Genomic DNA, 9,017 nt, shown 5'->3' on the forward strand with positions numbered 1-9,017 from the left:
GTGTGTGTGTGTGTGTGTGTGTGTGTATATACATACATATATACATACGTAGATACATATATACACACACATATATATGTATGTGTAAATATATATATACACACACACACATATATACATATACATATATATATATATATATATACATATATACATATATACACACATATATGTATGTGTAAATATATATATACACACACACACACACACACACACACACACACACACACACACACATATATATATATATATATATATACATATATATATATATATATATATATATATATATGTATATATGTGGTCACAAGGCTACTAAGGCAGTCCACACATTTGCAGGGGTGTATATATTTTGGGGATTTATTCACCGTTGTCATTGGCTGTAGTCGCTGACAGTGATTTTTCAAATCTTCGAACCTCGTCCTCGTAGTTTTGCTGAGAACACGCTGGAGGTTTTGGAGACGGTTCAGTTAGTCTGAAACGTCTCAGAGCATATGGTGGAAAACGCACAGGGGGGGAGTCAGCGTGTCACGGTGAGATACTTCCATACGTACAATTTTGGTCGACCATTTGGACCGCCCTTGCGGTTTTAAGGGGACTGAATCAACTTCAAAAAATGTTTTTTTTTCAAATTTGCTTAACATGCGTGAGGCCTTACTATGCCGGGTGATCCTGTGGATCGCCCCCAAACCGTTCAATTTATCTTGATTTGGCAGCAAAAGCGTTAGGGGGTCATGAGGCTAATCCAGTAAAAAGGGAGCCGACGGGGAAATATTTGTCCCCCCCCCCCCCCAAAAAAAAAGAATAGACAACAAAAACCCAACAACAACAACAACAACAACAACAACAACAACAACAACAACAACAAGAGCCTCTCTCTAGATACTTGGCAGTGTATAACGCACAGAGCTGAATTACAAAAACACGCCAGACGGAGGTGCGGAAGAGTTTGCAAACCAACGGCGGCAAACGCTCCCCTGCGCCCGTCTGTTCCACATAAAAATATACTATTATATAAATATAATCTATCATACTTAAAAAAGAAAAAAGTAAAAGGCCTTCACTATTGGGATCAACACCGAGAGAGAGAGAGAGAGAGAGAGAGAAAGAGAGCGAGAGAGAGACTACAATAGCAAAACACTCCGTCACAACGCTACGATAATCATGCACAATTGCTTTTACACTTTTCCTGGAACGAAAAATGAAAACTCTCTGATCGAGCAAAGCACAGTCCTGGCTGTGCTGCTGGTACCGCCTGCCAAATGTCAACTTTCGTCATTTTTCGTCATCAGCCTCCGTCCCCGCGCCTCAGCTATCCAATAAGGCTCATAATCGTCCCTTTGTATTCTCTTTTATTCTCGGTGTGCTCTTGGTGCGGTGAGGTTCTATTCATTTTCCCGCTGAGCGGCCACGCAGCGCCATCAAAGAATAAATCTTGTTTGTGCATTTTAAAACAGGTCATTTAACCCCGTGTGGGAGATGCAATTCATCCATGTACACGATGAACTGGAAACGAGGGTTTTTCTCTGAGTCAGAGGGGCCGACGACCCCGGGCCCCGACGACCCCGGGCCCCGACGACCCCGGGCCCCGACGACCCCAGGCCCCGACGACCCCGGGCCCCGCAGCGTGCGGAGCTGTTTCCACTTTTCCTTTTCGTCGCTCTCCGTCGGAACGCGTTGGGCCGCCTCGTCACTCGAGTGCGGCTGATGTTTCTTGGCGACGCCGCAGGTATCACTTCACGACGCGAGCGCAGACGGAGCGGCATCGAACCCCCTCCACCCGACGTCCGACCCGTTTTCATTTTTGATCTCGCTGCTCGACTGATGTCGAGACCAGGTTTTGAATGAATTGAAGGTTGTTGTTTTAGTGTTTTATTTGTTTGTTTTTAACAGATACTCACATGTGCTACATTAGGAGCGTTTGCACTTAAGACTGCAATGAAGGAATGTTTTCGAAATAAGACACTAAGTAAAATCTTAAAAAATAAATATCTACAGACATTGGTCCAATTGGCAGTTTTTTGTTTTGTTTTTTTTGGGGGGGAAAAAAGAAAAAATCACCATGAGAAGTGAAGGAGCGAGCGGCCGGCGAGGTGATGGGGATGTAGAAGCTGCAGGGCGGGAGACTCCAGACGGAGCAGACAAGAGAACGAAGCTGGATTATCCGGGAATTTCAACCATTTTAAATGTTGTTTTTATGGTCTGGGACAGTATCCTCCACAAACCCAAATTACCCAACATCAATGTCAAACTGAAGGTTTAACCCGTGATAACGTTGGCAAGTGAAATCTGGAGCTGGCAAAATCTCTGCAGGGCTATTTTTTAAGGGGTCCGGAGGGTTTCGGTAAAGATCGATCGAAGCTCCGATTTGTCATGGAAAAGGCTAATGTCGCGTCTTAAAACCATCCCCTCCTTGTGCCGTGCCATGAGTCCGTCTCTTTTTGGAATGTTCCTCGACCGGACCATAGGGTCTGGATAGCTCATTAAAAAGTTTACCGGGTGCCGGTCCGAAGCACCTTGGTCGGTGGGAGGCCAAACGTTACGCAGCACGACCACGAGAAAAGACAGAGCAAGACAGAGTCACCGGGGCCGACGGACCGCGAGGAACATGCAGGAGACACAGTCTGTTAAGTAGGCAGTAGCGTACAGAAAATTAATACAAAAACTTAAAAAATACAAAATACACTCACACGCGCACCCACACCTACAAAAAACAGTATATATCAGAATAAAACTCTACAAAGAACTATATATCATATCAGTTATGTAACATTTACCGCCCATCAGTGTTTTTTTTTCCTTTCCTAATCGTTGCATCGTCACAGGTGTTTGCTTCTGGGTCAGGGCGGATCAGAAAAGCCAAAAAGTAGCGTATCTAGAAAGGAGACGGGGGCACAGACTCACGGACAAATATCAAACAGGGGTCCAGAGGCGAGATGGTGGAGGTGGGGGAGCCCTGGGGCCCCCAAAAAGGGTTTAGGGGTGTTATATCGAGGCTAATCGGGAAAGAAATATAACAAATTCATCACCAGTGGTTAAATTTTTTTGTCGTCAATTTGAGGAGGAGTTTTCTGCTGCGAGGGCGTGGGGTCGGACTGGGGCAGGAACAGCTCTTCTTAGGTGCTGAAGTAGACTGCGAAGGAACAACAGCGGAATGTCAGGCTCCATATTCAAATGTTAGATTCAACTGTTAAACATAGATAAATAACAATAGAAGTAAATATATATACATATTTAAATATGAATGATTAAAAAATGTATTGTCCAACGCGCAACATATGCATGCCCCATAATATTGTTATATTTATTCATTAGGTTGTTAATTACATAATTATAATCATAGTTATTTTTTGAATAGTGACAAAAACTATTATTATTGTTACGATTATTATTATTATTATTATTATTATTATTATTATTATTATTAATAATAATAATAATAATAATAATAATAATAATAATAATAATAATAATAATAGTAATAGTAGTAATAATAATAATAATAATAATAATATTATAATGATAATAATAATAATTTTAAAAGAATCTTAGTTATTGTGATATTTATTATTGTATGTGAAACTGATGGCCGTATGGTCAACTGTACCAGCATTTGTGGTTTGTATTTTCTAACATGGTGGCAAGGTGAACTATAAAATGTCCTGTTCTTGAAAATCCAAAGTGACATACTGACTGATATACTCAATTGTAGCACGATTGTCACTTACCAATAATGACGATGAGGACAATCAGGCATATCACCCCCAGGATAATCATCATCTAAAGTGGATGGATTAGAAAAGGGAAAAATAAAATAAAGCAGCAGGAATGAAAATAGATGCATAGCATGGATTTATAATCTATAATACATACTACCGTTTCTGGCCTAAAGGTATATTTCTATACAGTTCCAATGTACTAGCACCCTAACTCAAGGCACCCTGGGACTGTTAGGGTGACTCTATCAACAGTAAGGAGCTGGTGCTCCTCCTCCGCCACGCCCAGGCTGCCCTTCCTCACCTTAGCGTTCTTCCACCAGTACTTGTTCTTCAGTTTGGCAGCGCTGGTCTCAAACTGAGAGGCTCCGGCCTGCAGGGCGTCGGCCCTGTCATCCAGCTCTGACAGCTTCTGATCGCGCTCCAGGACTTTGTCCACATTTACGCGCATGATGTCGACCACCTGGAGAAGACGAGGAGCGTGAGCGCGGTGACATCGTCAGCCAAGGAATCCTCCGTGAGGGCCTCGTTTTTTAAGTGAGCCATAACTAAGAGAATAAGAAGGGAAGCACCGCGTTGCAAACGTACATGTGACAAGTGAAGGGTCACTCACCTCGTCCACCTGGGCCTGTGTTTGCTGCAGGCGACGGTTGCTGGTGAGGTTGGGGGGCTGGTTCCCTCCCTCCGGTGCAGCGCCAGCAGCTGGGGCAGACCTGGCAACCCAAACATGTGTGCTTAGCTTAGCGCTCACACCCCCACCACGGCACCACCAAGAAAACCACATGAACCCACCTCCGTAACCACATAACCACAGAAAACCACATGAACACCACCTCCATAACCACATAACCACATGAACACCACCTCCATAACCACATAACCACAGAAAACCACATGAACACCACCTCCATAACCACAGAAAACCACATGAACACCACCTCCATAACCACATAACCACAGAAAACCACATGAACACCACCTCCATAACGCTCCACCACAGCCTCCTATTCAAGTATCAACTGGTGCTTACAAAACAACCAACGGACGCACCACCTCCACTTCAGATTTTTAATCCGGGAATCAAAGATTGTAAAAGTGTGCATGTAAAAAGACATGCACCTGCGTGTCAGGCTCTGTCTCCACTTTATTTCCATTTTTTCTACATCGGCATTTATTGTGCAAAGGGACTCGATTCCAATCGTCAGCCGTCGTCCAAAATGTTGCTTTTACACCAGAGGAGTGAGCAGACAACTTGGGAGACACATAGACTCTAAAATTGAACATATATGTTATTTTAAATATTTGTATTTACATAACTCCCACAGTTAAAGGTGTAATGAATTGAGCATCCCTTACTAATAAATATCTCCTCGAACGTCTGCTTCCTGGAATTATTCACTCATTAGTTTAACAAACTAACATCCAGCTCTAACTGTGCAGATGTTCTCCTCATATGTTTTTTTTTTTTGGTGGGAACGCCGACTGGTTCCCACGCTTCTTTCCTTGTTTCGTTGTCGGCACAACAAGGAAACAAGGAAACAAGGAAACAAGGAAATAAAGATCAGAGCCGGGGTGTGCGCCGCTGGCTCCAGGCCTCACAGTCGTCTAGAGTCAAATCTAAATGGAATCAAAACACAACAAAGTAGGATCCACATCTGCAAACATCTGTCCTTGCAGCGTCCTAAAGACCCCCCGGAGCTCTGCACCTGAAGCTCTGTGGTGTGAAATGTTCAAAAGAAGAAGAAGGAGGTAGATGCTCAAGGTGATACCGGAGGACATAAGAAGACGTCCACTCTGGATACAGTGCAGTAAAACCACAACGTCGCCTCCAAATAGAAGGACGCCGGTCAGGTGCAAATTCCTCTTTAAGGATTGTTCCTAAATGAGTGAAATGACTTCACCACATGAGAACATCCAGCTGAGCAGCCACATCACACACACCAGGAGACCAGTGAGAAAGAAGGAACCAGCCATTCAATGAAGCCACAAGCCAGACGCACGGCCGCTTCATTTCTACCTTTATGAACTTTTATTTCATTTTGCATCTACAAGGGAGAAGCTGAACACAGTAGTTTTCACTGACACGTAATAAATAAAAATGCTATAAATATCATTGAGCGGCATGTTGACTAAACTGATCTGAATGAAGAGGGGGTGAGATGGCCACTGTATTTATTTGCTTGTGTGGAACGATGCAACTTGTTTTTCATTGGCTGTGTTGAACGTGATGCTCAACGAGACCGAGCTCCCCTTTCAAGGCCGCCGCCCTCGCTGCTCGAGCCCACGTGACAGTAAATCCTTTTCACACAGCTCCTGGGAGGTTTGGGCTTCTCACTTCCAACACAGCCAGACCGGCGACATCAACTGATTTACACCCCGTTCAACTGTAATTCAACTCGTGTTTTGGCAAAAATATGCATCTCCATTTCCCCACCGTTATCTCGAAGACGGCAGCTTTTTTATTCCATGAAGAGACGATCAATGTAATGTCGATTATTATGAATAGAAATAGAGCACACAAATGTATGAAATATAACGTACTTTCTTTAAAGTGAGGTGTGTACTACATTCAAGTTGATGGACAGCAGGTTCCAGAAGATATTGCTGGTTGGATTGATCGGTTGATTGATGGATTGGTACATTTCACCAAAATGGTATATTATAGCTTAATAGATAATAAACATTTGCTGTTGATGCAAACTGAATGGGAGTCATGTGGACCAGTGGCACCGGTTTTCTTCATATAGAATGAATTGAACCCTGTGGACAGAAACCCAGTGTGTAGCTTCAGGACTGTTTTTGTTGTTGTTCTTGTTTGATTATTACTGGGGAATTAAATAGTACAATCTATTATCCTCCCATTTCCAGTCCACCATCCAGCCAAATAACTATTTATGCATCACAAAATAAAACAGCAAATAAGCTCCAATGTCCAGGACGTTAGACATAGGAGGACAAAGCGTTACTATCTCACCTCATCACACACGCTCCTTTATCATCCTCCGCTCACCGTGACCACAGACACCATAGATTGAACACTGATGTATCCTTTATAATGCCACTCAGTACATCTCCTTTTAGAACAGCTCCCGAAAAAATACGTTAAGAAAAAAATTGAAACCTTAAACAGGTGTTGCCCAAACTGAGGTGGTCCTCAGAGGAATTGCAAATTTAATGATTTTTGATTTTTGTTTCACATTCTATTTTGATCAATTTTTTTCCACAGAATCTATAACCTCGCTCTCACTAACGGAAGCAAATGTTATGTTTGTTGTAAGGTTTTCTTTCACTTTTTTTCGGCATTTTATTTTATTTTGTTTTTTTAGGGAAGCGGGGTCCTCAGCCAAAGCCCAGTTTGGCCCTTGCCACGAAAAAGTTTGGGAACCTCCAAGAGCGTGATATGTTACCAGGCGCGTGCACGGCGCGCATGCACGCGCGAGCCGTCAGCGCCGCGTCTGAGCAGCGTTTCGGACGCGTCTGAGCAGCGTCTGAGCAGCGTTTCGGACGCGTCTGAGCAGCGTTTCGGACGCGTCTGAGCAGCGTCTGAGCAGCGTTTCGGACGCGTCTGAGCAGCGTCTGAGCAGCGTTTCGAACGCGTCTGAGCAGCGTTTCGGACGCGTCTGAGCAGCGTCTGAGCAGCGTCTCAGCAGCGTCTCAGCAGCGGTTCAGCACTGGACAGCGCCGCCGCCGCCCGGTGCAACCTCCCGCTCCTTCCGCTCCGGTTCTGAGCTGGAGTCGGTGCTGAGATCACCGGGTCGTCGGGTGGAATCGCCCACATCCCACAGTAACGAGTAACGACCGCTGTAACGTGCGGGGAGACCACGGGCGGAGCGTGACTCAACCTGGCGCTAATGTCACGTCGCCGGGGCGTTCCTCCCCAGCATCCGCGACGACTCCGGTTTGATTCCCGACGGAAGCTGAACGGCACCACAGCGACATTGTTCTTGCTTTGAATGAATATCGTGCAGCGTCGTTGGTGCAAAGTGACAGAGCCAGGCCTCCATTACTGCGCGCCTCGCTCCGAGCAGCCGCGACGAAACGGGGGAAGAGAGAAGGCAAAGTGCGTTTCTAACGATAAACACAAGAATCATCATCATGATCATAGCAACAACAGCAACAATATGACAACGCTTACATCACGATAATAACCTTGAAACAGACCAAGCAACAACGCAACCTTTCCCACAGCGTCGACGACACAGTGGCTTCCACCTCCCGCAGCTTCTACGAGAACCAGGCCCGGACGCGCACATCAGCTGCTTTACTCGTAATGAACGTAGAGAATAAACAAGTGTAACCGAGCACCGGGCCCAGGCTGCGGCCTCGGGCTCCAACTGGGCTCCTTCATTTCGTCCTTGCAGCCTGTCCCGGGTCGGAGCGGTTGCCTCCCACATGATCTACTTGTTTTTCATCTTTTTTTATTCGTGGTTTTGTGTTTATTGACGCGGCCTCGGTGCTTTTACGCGGCCAAACGCCGCCACAAGCAGCCACCGTCCCCTCCACACTAAACCAGTCCAAACTGGAAGACAAAAAAATTAAAAGATGTGCGTGTCCGATGATTTGTGAAAACCAAAAAGGAACCGATGAAAAAAGGGAAGAACAAAGGTTAAGAGCACGAATGACGCCGCAAATAAGCTTTATTTGCCTAATTAGAATAAATCCCAGCAGGCTTCTTTTTTATAGCTCCTCCAAGGTTAGGCCACACTGGGAGCCTCACATCAGCTTTTGTGCCGTTTCATCATGTAGGCAGAGCACGGCTGGCGTCTTCTCTAACATATTTATTATCATAGATTATATTTCATCCTAATTCTAACGGGTTGGGATTCGGACCACACCGAAAATAGCCACAGCATAGGATACTGATCAATCCGGTGAAGACAATAACGCCCACAAAAGACATAGTACAGCAAGTAGCTCTGTAACAACGATGATAATAATAACGAATAAAACAATGAAAAGGGAAATAAACAGGCGTCACACTCACATTCTGTTGTTCCTGGTGGTGTTGTGTGGACGCTGGGACTGGAGATGTCGGTTCAGTCAGTGTCTGGTGTTTTTGAAGTGGATTTTCCTCCTGCCGTCCAAGCCTCAGGCACCCTCTGCTGGTTTATTCTAGGAGTGTTTATTATAGGAGGACGCTGTGGTGCGGACGGAGCTCTAGACGTACGAGCCTCCTGCCTCCTCCTGCTTTCCTATCTCTGTCTCTGTTCCTCAGGTCGTGCGGCTCCTCCGTCCTCCTCTCTCGGTGTCTCCTCCAGTAATGAACGTGTTAGAAACGCGCTCTGGGATTAGGGCGGCGGG

This window comes from Zeus faber (genome assembly GCF_960531495.2).
Source record: "Zeus faber genome assembly, chromosome: 14".
In the NCBI taxonomy this organism is placed as follows: Eukaryota; Metazoa; Chordata; class Actinopteri; order Zeiformes; family Zeidae; genus Zeus; species Zeus faber.